Here is a 20,310-nt window from a genome sequence, read left to right as displayed (position 1 = left end):
ATGATTGTGGAGTCAGAGTGAACTGAGAGTGAGGTGAAGAATCTGTGAAAGAAGGAAGAGTCGTCAACATTCGGGCCATAGATACTGGCGATGCAAAAGTCTTTATTCTGAATGGATATATTAATGATTACAAATCTGCCTTCTGGGTCAGTAACTGTATCCTTATGAGTAAATGTAACATTTTTATTAATCAAAACTGCAACCCCTCTTTGTTTGGAGTTGAAACTGGCAGAATACATAGCTGGATACTGGGAACAGCACAGGAGATGACCAGCTGATAAAGATAAATGGGTCTCCTGCAGCAGAGCTATATCTGCTTTAAGATCATTCAGGTGATTTAACACTTTCAATCTCTTTGGCCCAGAACCAAGTCCACGCACATTCCAGCTAACGATGTTAAGACTGTTCATAGCTGTTCTAACCGGGAGAGTGCAAGGCTAAATAGTGCGTGTGCCCGTCCGTGTGCGCGTGCCCGCTGTGCGTACCTGCTACACTGACAAGCGCTATGCGTTGTGGGTGAACGTGTCTTGGCTGTGAGCTGCATGTTGCGTGCGTCCTGTGTGAGCCTAAGTGAGGTTTTTGCAGTTTATCAACGTGTGTGTGCGGGATCGCGTGTGCATGCTCTTATGCGCGCTAGTATGCGCGCGCGCCCGTTCCGTGCATAAATAAATACTCACCGTGGTTGCGTTGACTTTACCTGATTCACATATGAGGACATGGGAAGGGGGGGGGACAAGAGAAAAGAGAGAGGGAAAGAGAAAGAACAAAAAACAAAAACAACGAAACAACAACAGAAACATGAATGTGAGAGAAAGAAAAAACACTTTTCCTGAGAGGTGTGGATTATTGATGATCCGATTATTTTATTGATGATCCGATTATTTGAACTCTGTCTGACCTGAAACCCTATTTTAAGGGTATTTATGATGACTGGCGTATTTAAGGGCAAAGAGACAAGTCAGAGGTGACCTAAGCACAGAGAGAAGTTGAGATGCATGAAGCAGCTTCAAGAAGGCACCAGTCCATATCAGGACTGTGGAGCCAGTGTAAGATATTCTTTTCATTTCAAGCCCAGTCTTCTTTCTCTTTCGGCTTTTCCCATCAGGGGTCGCCACAGCGAATCATCCTTTTCCACTTCACTCTATCATGAACATCTTCTACCCTAACATTAGCCAACTTCACGTCCTCTGTTAAGACATCCATGTATCTCCTCTTTGGCCGTCCTCTTGCCCTCCTGCCAGGCAGCTCCATCTCCAACATCCTTCTACCAATATATCCACTATCCCTCCTCTGAACATGTCCAAACCATCTCAGTCTGGCTTCTCTGACTTTGTCGCTAACACAGGCAACATGAGCCGTCCCTCTGATGTACTCGTTCCTTATCCTGTCTAACCTGGTCACTCCTAAGGAGAACCTCAACATCTTCATCTCCGCTACCTCCATCTCAGCCTCTTGTCTCTGTCTCACTGCTACCGTCTCTAACCCATAGAGCAGAGCTGGTCTCACCACTGTCTTGTACACCTTTCCTTTGAGTCTTGCTGACACTCTTCTGTCACACAACACTCCTGACACTTTCCTCCACCCGCTCCAACCTGCCTGCACTCGCCTCTTCACCTCTTTTCCACACTCCCCATCACACTGAACTGTTGACCCCAAGTACTTAAACTCCTGCACCTTCTTCACCTCAGTCCCCTGTAACCTAACGCTTCTACCTTGATCCCTCTCGTTCAGACACATGTATTCTGTCTTACTATGACTGACCTTCATGCCTCTTCTTTCCAGAGCAAACCTCCACCTCTCTAGCTGTTCCTCCACCTGCTCTCTGCAAATTACAATGTCATCCGCAAACATCATTGTCCAGGGAGATTCCTGTCTTACCTCGTCTGTCAGCCTGTCCATCAGCATAGCAAACAAAAAAGGACTCAAAGCTGATCCTTGGTGTAGTCCCACCTCCACCTTGAACTCCTCTGTCTGACCTACAGCACATCTCACCACCGTCATACTTCTCTCATACATGTCCTGAACTACTCTGACATACTTCTCTGCCACTCCAGACGACCTCATACAGTACCACAGCTCCTCCCTCGGCACCCTGTCATACGCCTTCTCTAAATCTACGAACACACAATGCAGCTCCTTCTGACCTTCTCTGTACTTTTCCATCAACATTCTCAAAGCAAAAATGGCATCAGTGGTGCTCTTACGGGGCATGAAACCATACTGCTGCTCACAAATCTCCACCTTCTTCCTAAGCCTGGCTTCCACTACTCTTTCCCACAGCTTCATTGTGTGGCTCATCAACTTTATTCCTCTATAGTTGCTGCAGTTCTGCGTGTCACCCTTGTTTTTAAAGATCGGAACCAGAACGCTTCTCCTCCATTCCTCAGGCATCTTCTCACTCTCTAGAATCCTATTGAACAACTTCATTAGAAATTCCACTGCTGTCTCTCCTAAGCACTTCCATACCTCCACAGGTAGGTCATCAGGACCAACGGCCTTTCCGCTCTTCATCCTTTTCAGAGCCTTCCTAACCTCCTCCTTTCCAATCTCTGCTACTTCCTGCTCCACAACAACCACATCTTCCTCCCTTCTTTCCCTGTCATTTTCCACGTTCATCAGCTCCTCAAAATACTCCTTCCATCTTTTCTGTACACTCTCTTGGGTTGTTAGCACCTTTCCATCTCTGTCCTTAATCACCCTTATCTGTTGCACGTCCTTCCCATCTCTGTCTCTCTGTCTGGCTAGCCTGAACAAGTCCTTTTCTCCTTCCTTTGTGTCTAACCTGTCATATAGCTCATCGTAAGCTTTCTGTTTGGCCTTTGCCACCTCTCTCTTCACTCTACGCTGCGCTTCCTTGTACTCCTGTCTACCTTCCTCAGTCCTTTCTACATCCCACTTCCTTTTAGCCAACCTCTTCCTCTGGACGCAGTCCTGTACTTCCTCATTCCACCACCAAGTGTCTTTACCGTCTTTCCTCTTTCCAGATGACACACCTAGCACCTTCCTACCTGTTTCCCTGATAATCTCTGCTGTAGTTTCCCAGTCATCTGGAAGCTCATCCTGACCACCCAGAACCTGTCTCAACTTCTGCCTAAATTCCTCACAAGTTTCTTCATTCTGTAGCTTCCACCACTTGGTCTTCTTTTCTGTTTTCCCTCTCTTCTTCTTCCTGACCTCCAGAGTCATCTTACACACCACCATGCGGTGCTGTCTGGCTACACTCTCTCCTACCACCACTTTGCAGTCATTAACCTCTCTCAAATGACCTCGTCTACATAGGATGTAGTCCACCTGAGTACTCCTACCTCCACTTCTGTATGTCACTCTATGTTCCTCTCTCTTCTGGAAGTAAGTGTTGACTGCAGCCATTTCCATCCTCTTCGCAAAGTCCACCACCATCTGTCCGTCCAGATTCCTTTCCTTCACACCAAACCTGCCCATCACCTCCTCATCACCTCTGTTGCCCTCACCAACATGGCCATTAAAGCCTGCTCCAATAACAACTCTCTCTCCTCTGGGGATACTTTCTATGACCTCATCCAACTCACTCCAGAATCTCTCCTTCACTTCTAACTCACAGCCAACCTGTGGCGCATACCCACTGACTACATTCACCATCACCCCTTCAATTTCTAACTTTAGGCTCATCATCCTGTCTGAGACTCTTTTCACCTCTAGAACACTGTTTACAAACTCCCCCTTCAGAATCACACCTACCCCGTTTCTCTTCCTATCAACACCATGATAGAACAGTTTGTATCCTCCTCCAATACTACGTGCCTTGCTGCCCTTCCACCTTGTCTCCTGCACACACAGTACATCTACCTTCCTTCTCTCCATCATGTCTGCCAGCTCTCTGCCTTTCCCTGTCATTGTGCCAACGTTAAGAGTCCCTTTTCTCAAACCTATGTTCCTGCCTTTTCCCTTCTCTCTCTGGCCACGGACCCTTCTGCCTCCCCTCTTTCTTCCACCAACAGTAGTCAAATTTCCACCGACACCCTGTAGGTTAACAGCATCGGTGGCGGTCGTTGTTAACCCGGGCCTCGACCGATCCGGTATGTCTAAAGTGTTGTGGATGATTCGCATGGTTATTTTGGCAATTTTTACGCCGGATGCCCTTCCTGACGCAACCCTCTCTATTTATCCGGGCTTGGGACCGGCACAGAGGCAACTGGCTTGCAACCCCTGTGGCTAGATTTTTCATTTCAAGCCCAGTAATAGTACTGAAAGTTGGGAAAGGCTAAACCGCCTTGATTTTTAGACCTCTGTAGCAATTCAAGCCGTATCCTAGGTTTCCTTCTATCCCATAGAAATGAGACAAAAGCCTTATGAAGAGATTTAAAAAAATAATTTGGGGATATAGAGTGGGATGCACTGAAAAAGGTAAAGAAATTTGAGGAGTACAGTCATTTCAATACAATTAACCTTTCCTGCCAGGAATAAGTGAAGAGTTCTCCACTTCTTTAGGTCTAATTTTGTCTTTTCTAATAAATGACAGAGGTTTTTTTGATGGAGATGTTGCATATCTCTTTTAATATTGATACCCAAGTACGTAAAGCTATTTGTAGACACTTGGAATGGTAAGGCATTATTTTGTATTTGGAGAGCCAGATCATTAACTGGATAACATTCACTTTTACTTAAGTTTAATTTGTACCCAGAGAAAGCCCCAAATTTCCTCAAAGCATGAATTATGTGAGGGACGTTTAGAATGGGGTCTGACAAATATAACAATCAAATCAGAGGGACAACAACGCCCCTGTGGATTCCACTAATTGATGGTAAAGTTTTAAGTATGATAGATATATAGTTAAAGCGAATAGTAATGGACTGAGAGGACAGCCCTGGCGAGTACCCCGTGACAACTGAAACTATTGTGACCGCTTACCATTACTAATTACGGAGGCTTTGGGTGATTTATACCAAAGCTCGATCCAGGAGATGAAGTTGGGACCATAACCAGATTTCTTTAAACAAGGATATAGATATCTCCACTCCACCCTATCGAATGCTATCGAATCAACACATCCTATCTCGTTCATAAAATTTGATAGGAGTTTGGTTCTTTGGAAAGGTTTGTTGATTTAGGATTGGAACGATCAAGTGTTGGATTTATTACACATTTCAAGTCTCCACCAAAAATGAACTGGTGTGAGTTTAGGTCAGGAATCAATGACATTATCTTACCTATACATTTTTCATCATCCCAATTCGGGGCATAGATGTTTACCAAAACCACAGGCTTATGATAGAGGAGCCCAGACACCAACACAAATCGCCCTTGAGGGTGTGTTATAATGGTGGTTACTGCAAACTGGATTTTTTTATGAATTAGTATGACTGTTCCGCAGGTTTTAGAATTAAGAATGTAATATACTACCAACCCAACTTTTTTTTTAAGTCTAACTTGGTCTTTAACCAGTAGGTGAGTTTCCTGAAGAAAGGCAATATCACATTTCAAATGTTTAAGGTGATTAAATCTTCTAGCTCGTTTAACAGGTCAATTTAAACCTTTTACATTCCAAGTGATGAAGCGTACAGCAGCTCCTCCTGCATCAGCACTGTTCACCATATAAAAACTAAGGGAGAAAAAGACCCAGAAGTGACAGCCAGGGTGCACAGCTTATTGATTACTTTATCAAAGCAAAAGAGCAGTCCATGCTGCAGAAAAGTAATGACTCTCTCCAAAGTCAGTAGATGAATAAAACGGATCATTAAACCAACACATTCAATACATGTTAAAATAATTTTTTTAGGTTTGCTAAATACTGTATATGTATTAGTCTTTTTACATTAGGATAGTTTTAAAAAGAGCCTGGTTCTGTGTGTAAACAGCAATGACAGTCAGTCTGTCTCATGTCTGAGGAGAAGTTTCAGGATTCTGAGGAGAATTCTTTAAACAAAGGAGGACATTTCCACACAAAAAAACTGTTCAACTTTATAAAACGGCATCTTCATCTGATGTAGATCCACGAAGGGTCCTTCCAGAAGGTTCCTTTTATGTCTCATCAGAACCATGAGTCCAGAGGTTTAGTGGATCCAGATGTTCCTCTGTGTTCTTGCTCCTCAGCAAGAGGATCCATGTTTGTCCCAAAGTCTCTTTCTGGCAGTTGGATCATGACCTCTGACCTGAACCGAGTCCAGTGAGGTCTGACCTTTTTTCCCACCCTCTTCTGCTTCTTTCATGACCTCCTGAATGAGTCCTCCTTGGGTTACTTTACTCTTTTTTTTTTTGGTCGTTCGCTCCTGTGAAAGTTGGATCTCGCTGAGGTTCTCCGGAGACCCATAGGCCTGAAACTGCCTGTAACTCTTGAATCGATTTTATTTTGACTTCAGCGTCTCGTGTTCTGTTCATAGATCTTTCATCTGCTGCGTTTTTCTTGCTGATCTGACAGTGAAGTTCGATGAGGAACTGAAGTCAGTTTGTAGAAATGTCAGGTTAATCAGCGTTTAAGAACATGAAAGAGCAGCTTTGTGTGTAAAAGTCCCCCCCTGTCAAAGGTCTGCCCGGCTTGGTTTCCCTGTGGGACGCCTCCACGGGCTGCTGTCAGTTCAGGCCTGAGCTCATCGACACAGCCAGGAGGAAGACCACGGGTCACTCCACGGATTTAGCTGCAGGGCCTCTTCTCCCTTCGCCACTTCCCTGCTGACGTCTCACTGATTCTGCCTCACCTGCAGCAGCATCTCTGTCACTTCCTCTGCTCAGGTTCACGCCGGTTCCATCAACTGGCGGGAAGCTTCCAGAAACAGACCGCCACTCACATTAAACTCATTTTTATCTCTCTGGACAGACGTGAAGATGATGCAGAAAACTCCTGTTTTTTTTCAGGAAATAACTTTTTTATTTTGCTTTCACAGATAAATAGAAACGTCTTTATGGGAGAAGTCGCATCCCATTTCTGGTTTCCTCCTTCTCCCAAATATTAAGCCTCACAGCGCTCCTGCACCGTCAAAAATGAGGTTTTTACTGAAGAAAATTGAAGAACACATTTTCATTAAACTCTATTGTGATTTCTCAACAATTACAAATCAATCTTTTCACTCCGGTTTGGAGAGAAACAATTAAAAATCCTTCTAAGAGAAGAGTCTGACAGAGGCAGCAGCGTGGGATTACCTCTAATCTGGGCTGAATGGCCTTTTCCTGCACCTTCATTCTGACATTGTTCCACACAAAGAAAAACGATTCACCGTAGGACATATTGTGTTTAAAAACCCTGAGTTTCCAAATGGTCCCAAAGTGTTTTGAGTGGTTCTTTACTCCTCTGTGAGAACAGTTGTGTTCTCTGACTGCTGTCAGAGCTCATCTAGAACATCTTCACCTGTTTTGTTTTCTATTTGGAAAATGTTAGAAACCCGTCTTTGCTACAAATGCCAGATACTTTTTTGGGGGGTATTTTTTCACACATTCTAACCTGCATCTTCTAAAAAAAAAACACACACATGAAAACCTCAGACTTTTATCAGACACTTTAGTCAAAGCATGCCCATATTTGGAGCGCTTCTGTTCTCATTGGTCCTTTTGTGCGTCTGCTTTAGAACGGATTATTAAGTTAACATGAGGAATAAATGCAGACTAAGAACCATAAACATGGAGCTAGCAGAAGAAACTTTTGAAGGTTTTGATGAAGTAACTGAAGCCGGTGCAGTTCATCAGGTAACCTCTGGGCGTCTTATCATACAAACAAGACGGATCCAGTTCAAGGAGAAGGTTAAAAAGTCAAGTGAACAGTTTGCTTCTGTATTTGCCTCTAGATTAAATGTGTAAGACTGATTTAATGGGTAATGGGGCGGGGCGTCCATCCTATCCTGAGACTGAAAATGTGCCCTAATTAGGGGTGTGTGGCTTTTGATTGACAGGTGACAGTTAAACCCTCAGTTCTAAAAGCTTCAGACCCAAAGGCGCTGAAGCTCATGCTGAGCTCATGAGGCGGGTTTGAAGTGTTTGTAAGGGTCGTCCTGTGTGGAGCGATAAACACATTTTATCCATCCATCCACCCACCCACCCACCCACCCATCCATCTCTTTATCCCTTGTGCTATCCTAGGCACTTTAACATTGGGAGTGGACTAGACAGTGCTCTGAACCTTTTTTCTTCAATGATTTGTGATCTTCACTGGTGTCCATGGATTACATGAAATCTTTCCACCTTTATCCACCTTTGTCATGGTAGGGAGAACACGTCATTGGAAGGGGGGGGGGGTCATCTGGGATAGCACAAGGGTTAAAATGTGTGTGAGGGACAACCAATAAAACCTGAGCTGAACATCTCAGAGCAGCAGATGGTCTACGGAATCCAAGACGCTCAGATATTCAATGTGGAGTCTGATCACGAAGAGCTCTGAAGGTAATGAAAATAGAAAAAAAATGAACTGGGAGTAGAGTGCAGTGATGCTTCTGCTGGTGGGAGTTCTAAAACCTGCAGAAGAGTTCTGAACAGCCTGGAGGCGCTGAAGCTCCCTTTGACTGTTACAATAGTTTTAAGTAAGGTAGTTTGCCCTCTCTGGGTGGGTGGTGTGCTCCTGCCCCAGGTGAAGGAGTTGAAATATCTTGTTCACGAGTGAGGGAAGGGGTGAGTGATTGATTGGTGTGGCATCTGCCGTTATGCGGTCGCTGTACCGGGCCGTTGTGGTGAAGAGAGAGCTTAGCCAAAGAGCAAAGCTCTCAATTCACCGGTTGATCTTTGTTCCACTACTCCCCTATGGTCATGAGCTCTGGGTCATGACCCAAAGAACTAGGCTAAAATGAGCTTCCTCCCAAGGGTGGCAGAGCGCTCCCTTAGAGATAGGATGAGGAGCTCGGTCACCCACGGAGAGCTCTGAGTAGAACTGCTGCTCCTCCACATCCAGAGGAGCCAGTTGAGGCGGCTCGGGCGTCTGGTCCTGGACGCCATCCCGCTGGGCGGAGGCCCCGGGGAAGACCCAGGACACACTGGAGAGACTATGTCTCTGCTGGCCTGGGAACGCCTCGAGGTCCCCCCAGAGGAGCTGGAGGAAGTTGCGGGGGAGAGTCTGGGCATCTTTGCTTAGACTGCTGCCCCCCTGAGCCGGTCCGGGACGAGCGGAAGAAGATGCATGGATAGCTTTAAGTTCTACTCTAAATCTTCAGCTTCAACCAAACTCAGGTTGATTTTCAGTCTTATTGCTGCGGTTCGTACATCCCGCCGTCATCTGGATCTGTGACCTTCCTGCTGTGCGCCAGCGTTCGTCAGCATCACACTAACTGCAGTATCCGCACAGTAATCGATTTCATTTGTTTGTGTGAATGGAGTCCTGTCGGCCCTTCCTAAATATTCAGAGTAATCTTTTTCTAAAACAAACTTTGTGATTTCTTCTATTTTCCCGTTTAAAAACTAGTTTATGTTAGAAAAAAAAGCTTCAAGCGTCACGAGGAACCGAGAGTTTAAACCCACTCACTGCTGACGGAAACAGAACGTCTCCATCCAAATATGTAAAGACAGATCAGTGTCCTTTTCTAGTGGAGGGGGGGGCAACAAGAGTTTAAAGTGTGGCTGCTCTGTTCTGCTGCTAATTGGAATGCAAATCAGAGGATGTTCTGCCAGTGAAATGTTCTGTCACATCCTGCAAAGAAGAAAGTCCTTCCAGTCTTCAGTCTCAGAGCAGAAAGAATTCAAGATGAAAGGAGATAAAGACAATCAAAGTAATTCATTTACGTCCCAACGTCTGAGTTTTTCTTCTGATAAAAAAGAAAAAAAGATTTCTGTTGCATCCTCTTGATTAACCATATAGACACGGAGATGATGTAAACACAGGGAAATCCTTCACTTTTTGTTTGACATTTGAATGTCACGATTAGACGACGTTTACAAAAATGAACTAAAACTGTTAAAACATGGAAGCAAACTTACCAGCAGCATCAGCTGATCAGTGGGAAACTAAAGACTAAATCTGGACATCAAAGTCTGGCAGAGAATCCAGATCATTCCGGTTACGCCCAACTGTCTCTACTGTATTTGAATAACTGTTATTATGGCTGACCAGCAGATAAAATTAGAGTTGTGGGTGCAGGGCTCGACATAGCCATTTGTCCGCTGGCCCGGTCCTGTTTTTCGAGCAGTGCGGACCACAAGACTTTACTTTTCACTTGTCCGCTCGGGCCACTAAAATATCTAACGGTTTATATATTCTTCACCTTTTTCAATAAAGTAAATTTTGCGAAAACGTGTAGATTTACCTCGTCTTCATAATTTAGTTTTTCTGCTAGTCCTGTGTTCAGACTTCAAGGGTTTCTATGGGAAACCTTTGATCACTTCTCCTTCTCTCCCGCCTGCGCGCGCGCGGCTTTCACTGCCGAGCACCACGCGGCACGCGCTCACTACTTTTTTTTTTCCAAACTTTATTGAATGTAACAATTCAATACAAAACAATGTTAAACAGCAACAACGAAGCCACAAGCCAGTGGGTTATTATTACATTTGATTATAAATCCGACACCGTCACTGAAGAGAGACTGAAGCATGTCAGAGATGTGGAAGACATGGCAGGAATAGATAGGAATATTTTGGATGGAGTAGTGGGTATAATTAGTAGTATGGACAGCAAGCTTATTTAATGAATGCTTTGAAGATAAAAATGTATCCACTAAGCTTTAAGCTGAATGTCAAAGAATCAAAGGCAACTCCAAATACCTGAATTTCAGACTCAAATGCAGTAGAATGTTAAACTACTTAATTTTGTTTTTCTTTACAACACTGTAAGCAGTAAGTATTTCTAGTTAGCTGAATGATCTCAGTTAGACCTGCACAATATGAGGAAAACTCGCGATATGCGATATCAGAGATTAAAATTGCGATAACGATATAATTTGCGGTATATAAACAAACAGCAAAATAACCAAATAACCATTCCCAGTTTAAAAATTATACTCCAAATGACCCACGTTGACATAGGTTACAAACATCTAACATAACAGGGCTCCATCTGATTGGTCAACAATGTGAAGGCGTCCATCCGATTGGTCAAATGCATTAAGGGATTTATTTGATTCGTTAAATGGTTCAAGCTGCCATTAGATTGTTTTAACACATTTAAGGTTTATGATTTATTGCGATATTTGCCGTTAGAAGCACCATGAAAACTTCTGAACTAGTGTTACCTACTACACTGCAGTGCTCTCTTCAAAACATCTGAAACAGACTAGAGCAGATTTAAGTTTGATATGGTCTATTTTCAGTCATTGAAAAGTGTAGAAATAAGTGATGTCACCAGAATGCACCAAATTGCACCATATTAAAAGTTTCCGGGGGGGCATGCCCCCGGACCCCCCTAAAGTTGCAAGCACCTGCGGAGCGGCGGGTCCCGCTATGCGCGGTGTCGGGCCAGTAACTTTCAGGCAGGGCCAGTAAGTTTCAAAAACTACTGGCCCTGTGGGCCAGTGCAAATTTCTGGGCTATGTCAACCCCTGGGGTGAGATTCTCATTTGAAACAGACAACAGCAGAGAGGAAATCATTATGACTGAAGGAAGAAGGAGAAGAGAAGCGGCTGGCAAATCCATCCCAGAAGAGCAGCTCTGATCCTCAGAGCTGCAGCATGAAGGAAAAAAACGGTTCAGATGGATTAAAGGGAAATCTTAAGTCAAAGGCTAAATTTGGAAGTCTGAATCTTCCAAATTCTGACTCTGAGCCTGAAGGGCAGAGGAGATGGTGAGCCAGTAAGCAGGTTTACAAACTCCAGAGGAACCAACAAAAGATGCAAGAAATCCACTCAAAGTACGAGGGGCCACCGAAAACTGAGACGGGTTTGACCGACAGTCCGCCTGGAAGCAGGTTCATTTGAGGTCGGCAGACTCGGCACAAAGATCAACAACGAGGTAACTAGTGTACTATACGATTGAGAACTTCAGCTGAAGTGAGACGTGTGGAGTGGGGGGAAAAAACACAGCAGAGGACGGAAATCTGCTGCTGCAAACTGCAGCTGCAGCAAAAACACAGCGAGTAATTTATTCAGGCAGAAATGCGACGGCAGGGAGAGAGAGCGCTCACCCTCGCGGGGGTGGAAGTATTATTAGAAGTACAGGCGATGGAGGTCAGGTGTGATGATGGCGAAGGTTCATTATGTTTGGAGGAAAGCTTTGGAGATGCACCATGGCAACATGGATCAGGTCCCACAAGTGGCAAGAGGAAAGGAACCAGCGTCCAGAAAAATCCCATTGACAGTATAAGAGAACTGGACCGAGCGGAGGCGATGTCACCCATGAAAATGGTTTACTGCTGTCTCCAATAGAACAAAGTTCATCCAGTCGCCATTTTTTCACGATACGGATACGATACGATACGCCACCATGTTGGAGCCAGATGACGTACGTAACCAGTGAATGGTCCGAGTCGGTCTGAGTCAACGTTTCTATGGCAACCAGTCTCATCAAACAGGAATGAGCTTGTTGGAAGGCCACTCACACTTGAAAGCAAGCTACACGAAATCTGTCAATCCAGCAGGCTCCACCTACTTTTGTGGAGACATCTGATAGGTCAGTTTAGAACTGTCAAGGTATCAGATCAATAAATGTTTTTTCTGACCAACAGAGTTACTGAAGAACAGCTGTTCATTTCTTTATAGAATTCTATAAGATTTTGCCTTCCTGTTTGGAATACCAGGGGGGAGGAGTCACTCAGTCCAGTTCTCTTATACAGTCAGTGGTTTAAACATAAGATGGAAAATATTTAGCATCTGTTTGGGGGGGTTTAATCCCTATGTTTTAAGTATTAAATCTCTCATAAAAATCAGGCACAAAGTCAAACAAAAGCAACTGAAGCCAAATCACTTCACCAGGTCACCACTAGGTGGCTTGTATTCACTCCAACTGCTGCAGCTCCATAAATGAGGCTTCATCTAAAGCTGAGGGTCATTCTGGAAGTTGTGCACAAACTGCCTTCTTTTTCCCTCGTGACAACACATTCGGGGGTCTTGGGGGTGGGCTTTAGTTTGTGATGTACCCCCCCACACACACCTTGGTTTTGCCCCCCCTCCCGTCCTGCTTTTAAATCCAGTTCAAACGGGTAGGGAGGCTTTGAGTGTGAGGAGAATGACGGCAGCTCGCTGAAATTCGATGTAATAAAGGGATTTATTTGACTTTTTTTTTTTGCAGGCAGGCATAAGCTTTTTGATGTGCAAGACCCCCCCCCCGCCCCCCAGCCCCCCTCCTGACTGACGGATCTGCAGCTCAAAGGCCTTTTTTCTGTCTCACCTCCGATTAAACATGCATTATTCCAGAGAAGTAAGGTGTGACCACATAAATGCATGTTATTCTATATTTTCATTTGTTATAATTCTTCTGTTTTTTATTTGAATAGGATATATTTACAAATGTCTTTAGTTTGCATTTGACACTTTTTTTGGTAGACATTGTTAAGCAGCGTTGCCATGGTGAAATGTGATCCATCAGGAAGTGGCTCACATTCTGTTTTTGAAGTCTTTAGCATAAAATCATTAAAAGAAATGACTTTTTATAGGGAGAAACTGCATAACCATTAAATGTGGAGGAGTTCTTTATTGAAACTAAATGAAACCAAAATGAAAACCCATCAATCTGCTGCTTTTTCTGCTCAGAACAGACACAGGCTCCTTCCTGGTTTAACGGATTTTCTCCTCCTTCTGTGTCAGGCGGTTTGATGTTCATACAGCTGAGGGGGCCGGCTGCACGGGGGGGGCAGGGTGTTAAGGGGAAATACCGCTGGTACCTGTTTAAACGCACCTCGAATTCATTGGTGTGGTTTTTTTCTTTTTATAAAGACATTTCTATTTTGATATAATAGTGAAGAACTTGATTTGTTTATTTTATAATGTAGCCACGACGGGGTCCGAGCCCGGGTCTCATTGTGCCGGTCCCAAGCCCGGATAAATTCAGAGGCTTGTGTCACGAAGGGGATCGGGCGTACAATCTTTGCCAAGCCAAATGTGCAAATCAGACCTCAGATTAAGCTGATTTGCTGTGGAGACCACAGAAGAGATACACTGAAAGGAAGAGAAGACGAGTTTTATTTTGAAGGGGCTTATTTTAATTTCTTTCAATCTAGCACTTTCGATTTTGTTGTCAGTTTTTCAAACCAAGGAGAAGATGTAAAAATGTGTTTTGAGGTCCTGCGGCACGGTCCGAGTGCTGGTCACGGTGCGTCAGTCCGGCAGCAGCACCTTTTGAGCAACGCAGCGATTCGGGCGTCAGACACGTCGCAGCAGGAGTCAAAAACTCTGACCTTTATAGGCACGTGTAATTTTCAGTGACTTGATCAGTGGGTAGACTACAAATCCAATATGGCCGATGGATGCGAGGGTTCCTGTCCTGAACTTCCGTCCATTATTTTCTAACCCGCTGGTGCCGTGAGGTTGCCGGAGACGGTCCCGCCAACTGATGGGCGAAGGTTTCTGGCTGACCGGCAGTCAGAGAGCCGCTGCGGGATGGGGAGGGCGCCTGCTTAAATCTTTTTCATCAAGACAATAATAAAAACATCCTCCAGTCTGAATGACCCAGCTGGGTCCGAATGACCCCAACACGGAAACATGATTACCGATGTTTTTGTAGAGCTTTAATCTCTAAACATCCTCCCTTTCTTCCATGCATTGTAATGAGATAAACACAGATACAAACATTAAGCAGTAGCTCCGCCCACAAATATTTGGGGCATCGAGGCGTCAAGCACATTTTTTGGACATGCATCGAGCAGCAAATCTGAAGCGCGCCAAAAGGGAGGCGCACTTTTGAAAATTTGACATGCGAATTGCGTCAGGTGTGAATATCGCTTTAGTTTATGTATTGGTTTACATCGTAGTTTACGGGTTTGTTACGTCATTTCAGGATGTTGTTAAAGTAAAAATTAAAAATAAAATTGTGCATTCTTGTCTGGAAGTCCAATGTTGTCCTCCTGATGTGACGTGAACCCACTATGAGGTGGCCCAAATGCTTGTTGGTGGAAAAAGCCTCTGTGGGTTTGAGAGAAACCTTAACCCAACAGGTTCCACTGCCCCAGGTTCCACTGACGGACCGATTTTCCGTAAGGAAAATCGGTCCGTTAGCTTTAGAGCTCCACAGTACATCAACAGCTTTTTCTCTCCTCAACAAGAAGTCGTTGTTCTCAAACATTCAGTCAGTGTTGAAGTCCTGAATCACTAAACTTCTGTTTAGGTCCAACCACTGTGAAACCAGCCGCCTGCTTGGGTGAGAAATGAGAACTGCTTTCTGCTTTTAGGTCAAATATCTGCAGGTTCTGCTTTCAGGTCAAACATCTAGACCTTTCGTCTGTCCTTGCTGTTTTTAGCTCTGCTACTGTTCCTTTTAACAGCTGCTCAGCCCCTGAGCTTCAGCCATGTGTGAAGCTCAAGAGAAAGTCTTTTTTCAGTGGTGACACATGATTATGTTGCTTTTCGTTTATTTAAGAGCGCGTGTCCCTGAGAAGAGAAACAAAAAGCTCCTTTTTTTATTTAAAGACAGAGGGGTCAATAAGTATTCAATTACGTTTCATCTAAAGCATGAACTCTGACAAACAGGTTAACTATAAAAGTGTAACAAATCCTTCAGACAGATGTGGACATGGTCTGCATGTTCTCGACTTTTTAGTCCTCAAAGTTCTCTTCACTGCTTCTCAATCCACGCTAATGTGGGAATGGTCATGCTGCCTTATCTGACTCACCAAACGCAACTACAGTGTCTGTCCTGAGGACATGTCAAACTTTAGTCACGTGAACCCCCTACGTGGGGTTGACCCGTACGGGTGCTGCAGGTCTTTGGCTTGTCCAGGTCCATGGATGTTCGTAGAGGAGCGACTGCATCTTAAGGAGAGCGCAGGTGTGTTTTGCAGTTCTTTTGAGGATCGTACGGCCACCTCAAGAAACGTCTGGAAAATGAAACGTTCAATTTGTCGTGCGTGTAGTAAGTGTGTCGTAAAGTGTTTGTAAGGCTAAGGGACGGTGTCGTACGGTGTCCTTAAGTCATACTCTAGTCATTAGTAAGATGTGAGTACTGGCCCCTTACTCACACTCACGTGTTATTTAAGTTTTTACTATGACCAGTCAAACTGCAGTACTCCCACAAAAAGCATATTCCCTACTGGAGGGGGTCTATGACCTTAATATTTCGTGCATCGGCCACCGACAGCCCGTATCCACCCGTAAGGGCAGTTTCGATTAAAGCTTTACTGCAATAACAGGAATTGAACCAGCAGCCGTGTGGCTACTGTTATTCCACCGAAAAAAACAAAAATACCTTACTGTCATTGAGTTGGCTCCATTCTTGAACAGTTGGTGGTCTGTGGACAGGTTTAAGCAGAACCTGTTGAAGAGCAAAGAAGCACCGTCAGCACTCTTACAGACGTGGCTCCTATAACACATCTTCATCAAGTGTTGTTCTTAATACGTACTGAAATCTTCCTACAAACGGGATTATTTACCAAAGTCTTGAATAAAACACTTCAATTCAATTTTATTTGTATAGCCCAAATTCACAACAACAGTTGTCTCGATGGGCTTCGTATAGGTAACTGAAAAAGTTAAACATAAAATCAAAAGGATCATAAATACATAAAATTCAATAAGAAAATACTAAATTGAACTAACAAACTGACTATGCTATACTGGCATCCCTGCCCTTAGACCCCCCTTCGCGGTAAAGAAAAACTCCTAAAAAACCGGATTCTGGAAAAAATGAAGAAACATCAGGGGTGCCCACATGAAGGAGGGATCCTCCCCCAGGACGGACAGGCGATTTCCCAGAACTCTTAGAGAAGAATTAACTTATCTAACTCTACAACTACATATTTAAAGTCCAGCAGACGAGCTTCATCCAGACGGAGTTGGGGGGATGGCCGGGGGCGCGAGTCGAGCCGGAGACAAGACGTCACTTTTGAGCCAGGTGTAGGAGCAGGAGCAGAGGCGAGGTAGACAGTCAGGTACAGGAGCACGGATGAGCCAACTGGAATCTAGAAGCACTCCCACTCCCCAGGAGGGGAAAGAGGGACAGTACATGAATTGCACTGCACCAAACAGAGGCAAGGAGAACTAAATGATGAATAATAATCAAGAATAGAGAAGAGAAGGAGGGGAGAAGTAGATGAGAAAAGAGGACAGAACCCCAGTGCACCATAGTTACACAGCTTCAACTTCTAGCAGTCTACTAACAACAAATAGTTATTGTTATTAAGTTTAATTTAAACATATTAACATTAAGTTAAATAATCTCAGAATACTATCTGACAATAAGCCTGTCCAAAGAGGAATGTTTTCGGTCTAACTTTGAATGTAGAAACTGAGTCGGCCTCTCTTACATGAGCTGGGAGTTTATTCCATAAAACAGGGGCTTGGTGGCTAAACGCTCTACCTCCAACTGTACTTTTACAAACTTTTACAAAACGTGAAAATAAATCTGTTTTGCTCAGAGAGACTTTCTTTGGGTCCAAAATGGTATCTGTGTTGGATTACAGAGCAGCTTTTCTTTTGTATCATGTATTATGTATGTACATATCATGTCACGGTTTGGGTTTCTTTGCCTTTGCTTCTATTTTTGTTCTGTCATGTTTTGAGGTTCTGTTTCCTGTTTTATTTTAAAGGGTTCATGTATTTCTCACCTGTGTTTTGTCTGACCTGTGTGTATTTAAGTCCCGTCTTTGCCTGCCTCCTGTGCTGATCCATACACTCTTGATTCCCTGTTTGTATGAAGTGAACCGTCGTGTTTCTGTTTGTCCAGACTCGCGTGAGGAAACCCCGGTGTTCTGTGCATTCGTTCCCTCAGAGGTGGACCTTCAGAGTCACTGAAGGGCAACAACACTTTTCCTCTTTTCATCCCATAACTCCACAAATATCTGTCAACATCCTCCTTTTACTACTGTTGATTAATGCCATATCAGTCAAAAGCAGACACTTTTATCATAACATTTGGTTTTCTGCGGCACAGATTCAGATCCAATTCAAGTCCTGAAGATGAAACGTGGAAAAGTTGTGTTCCTGTCGTGTAGAAACGCAATATCTCTGCTGCTTCCTGGAACATATTGCTGTTCTGTCCTGAACCCACAATAATCACGTTTCTGCATGTGGAGGTGATGCTGTACAGCCAAATTCACTGATCAGTGAGAGAAAACACAGTTATGGAGGAGAAAAATACACTTTTACTGGAAAAACTCTAAACAGATTCAAGATTTCTGCTTCAATGAAACCTGTTTTTAATAACGCCTAAAGGTTTAACTTTTTATTATTACAGTTCACCAAAAACTAAATTAATAAAAGAATTCTTCTGCATAACACGCTGGAATAGAACATGGCCATGGTATTCACATTGCAAAAGCAGGGAGGGTCTTCTTCTTCTTCTTCTTGTTTGGCTTTTCTACTGCTTACAATCGCACGTCCGCCACCTACAGTTGAAAGGCGCTTGACGTGAAATGTCAAAGAGGTGCAAATCTCACGATTTGGGCACAAAACGGTTCATGGCTAGCTTCCTTGTAATAGCAAATATTTATGACCATCAGGTTTAGCTTTATTTAGATTCATCAGGCTCATCCCAGTTTCTGGGTTCACCATATAAACCTATTCCATACGTCACTGCCAAATCCCAGTCCCTGAGGGTCAAAGGTTGATCCGGTCTAACTGCTAACGGCAATTCAATGACCGCGCGTTTTGTACGTAGATCCTGAAGACGGTCGCAAAAACGTGCGTAGCTACACATGAATGCAAGAGTTTGGAAGCTCGAAACGCCAAGAGGCGGTTTGAATGTACGTTTAGACCAAACTTGCATTTTTTTTTTAATTATTTGAGCTACTTTCTTCCCTAAAGAAACTTAATTAAAAAAAAATTTAACTTAAGTTTATTGATGATACATCATTTACAAAACAAATGATACTGATGAATAATAAAACAAACAAAAACAAACAACTATAAGTTTATTGTCTAATGTTTGCATAACCTGTGTTGCATAAACATCCCAGCTCTGGACCGAAATATGAGCCACAGTGCAAACCAAGTGAGGATGTACAGGAAACCTGTGAGCTCTGACAACCAGGGTGACTGTCAGGACCCCAAATGCAGGAGAAATGCAGGCTTGGAGGCAGAAACTCTGTCAATAAACCTGAACATAAAAAAATTACTGAGCAGACGACGTGACAACGAAGAACAGAAAACCAGAGACTTGAATACACTGAGGACTCGTCACAGTGAGACAAATGTAGATAACTCAAGCCTGGTGTGACTGACAGAGAGAAAACACCAGAAATGACTTAAAAAACAAACTTCAAAACTCAATCATCTCAGTTACATTACAAAGTATTGAGCTGAGCTTTAGTTATTGACCAAATCCGTATTTTCTGTTACAATAGTGCTTTAAAGGGTCTAGATCACACAAAATCAACGTTTTTTCTTTTTTTAAGCTTTTGAGTGTATTATAGGGTTAATTCCTCACGAAAAACCCCACCGAGCAGTATTTTGCTCAATTCGTGCATTTTTTTGTTTGTTTTGTTTTAACAAACTTTATTGAACACAACAATCCAATACAATGCAGTGCAATACACTAATAGGAAAAGAACATTGTTTGTCCTCATTGACAAAGATAGAGATATAAGAGGTATGATCTGAAAATTTGGATTTATAAGTGTGAGATTAGCAAAAAAATAATATAAGATGAATTAAACATAATTGTTCTTTTTTATGAGATGGCCAATGAGTGAAGACACGCCCCTAGCACCGCCCCCAGGCTAACACACACCATGAGCATTTCAAATTCCAGATGTGACTCTGGGTCAAGAGGATGAGGCTCCACAATATGCACATCCATTCTTGAAAACTTAGGATGCTGTTTGTTTTGGTGGGTGAAACACAGACACGCTACCGAGGCCAACTATAGGATGACGTCATGAAATGGGCGGCACCCACACAGAGCAAAAGGCGGAGCCTCAGAGATCAAGTCGTCTTACTTTCAGATAGTAAAATGTGCAGGATCAGTGACTGTAAAATACTTTTTTGCTCTCATGGGCATAAAGTATAAAGTGAATTTATTCACAAAAGTCATTTTAAATGAATATCTGTCCTTTTATTTGTGTTAGAAATTCTCAGGATGATTTGAATGAACCTCAGTCACAGAAAATCCACCATCCCATGTTGATACAAGAGACCAACGCGCCAACAGACCATAATATGAACTTTTCCTCCTTAGAATTCGTGATTTATTTGAGTTTATTGACTAATGCAGAGGGAATTTTGAGAGAGTTATAGAAAATAATCTACACAGAAAACTAAATAATAAATAAGTCAGCAGTTGAGTTTAACAAAGAGTTTTGGTGCTGAAGAGAGAATAAAAAAACAAAACAGTAAAATATTAAAATTAAA

At 43.4% G+C, this 20,310-nt stretch overlaps 1 long non-coding RNA gene across 2 annotated transcripts in view; it reads right to left on the bottom strand.

Annotated features, from left to right (window-relative positions):
- Nucleotides 1-13,975: 13,975 nt before the first annotated feature.
- The window catches only part of LOC110015789, a 154,217-nt gene continuing 147,882 nt past the window's right edge, over nucleotides 13,976-20,310 (bottom strand). The window contains exons 4-5 of one of the 2 annotated variants that reach the window (XR_002291056.2): nucleotides 16,216-16,276; nucleotides 13,976-14,402 (exon numbers count right to left, since the gene is read on the bottom strand). This is a non-coding gene — a long non-coding RNA (uncharacterized LOC110015789). The other variant, XR_002291055.2, reaches the window with a different exon arrangement.

This window comes from Oryzias latipes, chromosome 10 (genome assembly GCF_002234675.1).
Source record: "Oryzias latipes chromosome 10, ASM223467v1".
Taxonomy (NCBI): domain Eukaryota; kingdom Metazoa; phylum Chordata; class Actinopteri; order Beloniformes; family Adrianichthyidae; genus Oryzias; species Oryzias latipes.
Note: the sequence above shows the minus strand (reverse complement) of the source record. Positions and strands in the feature narration are given on the sequence as shown.